The sequence below is a fragment of the Bison bison genome, unplaced genomic scaffold (genome assembly GCF_000754665.1).
Source record: "Bison bison bison isolate TAMUID 2011002044 unplaced genomic scaffold, Bison_UMD1.0 scf7180017864224, whole genome shotgun sequence".
NCBI lineage: Eukaryota > Metazoa > Chordata > Mammalia > Artiodactyla > Bovidae > Bison > Bison bison.
In genome coordinates, this window is record NW_011494796.1 from 4,256,565 (window position 1) to 4,257,291 (window position 727).

The window sequence follows — 727 nt, forward strand, 5'->3', positions numbered from 1 at the left end:
ATCCACACGGTCAAAGGCTTTGGCATAGTCAATAAAGCCGAAATAGATGTTTTTCTGGAACTCTCTTGGTTTTTCCATGATCCAGCAGATGTTGGCAATTTGATCTCTGGTTCCTCTGCCTTTTCTAAAACCAGCTTGAACATCAGGAAGTTCACAGTTCACATATTGCTGAAGCCTGGCTTGGAGAATTTTGAGCATTACTTTACTAGCATGTGAGATGAGTGCAACTCTGCGGTAGTTTGAGCATTCTTTGGAGTTGCCTTTCTTTGGGATTGGAATGAAAACTGACCTTTTCCAGTCCTGTGGCCACTGCCGAGTTTTCCAAATTTGCTGACATATTGAGTGCAGCACTTTCACAGCATCATCTTTCAGGATTTGAAATAGCTCAACTGGAATTCCATCACCTCCACTAGCTTTGTTCATAGTGATGCTTTCTAAGGCCCACTTGACTTCATATTCCAGGATGTCTGGCTCTAGGTCAGTGATCACACCGTTGTGATTATCTGGGTTGTGAAGATCTTTTTTGTACAGTTCTTCTGTGTATTCTTGCCATCTCTTCTTAATATCTTCTGCTTCTGTTAGGTTCATACCATTTCTCTCCTTTATTGAGCCCATCTTTGCATGAAATGTTCCTTTGGTATCTCTGATTTTCTTGAAGAGATCCCTAGTCTTTCCCATTCAGTTGTTTTCCTCTATTTCTTTACATTGATCGCTGAAGAAGGCTTTC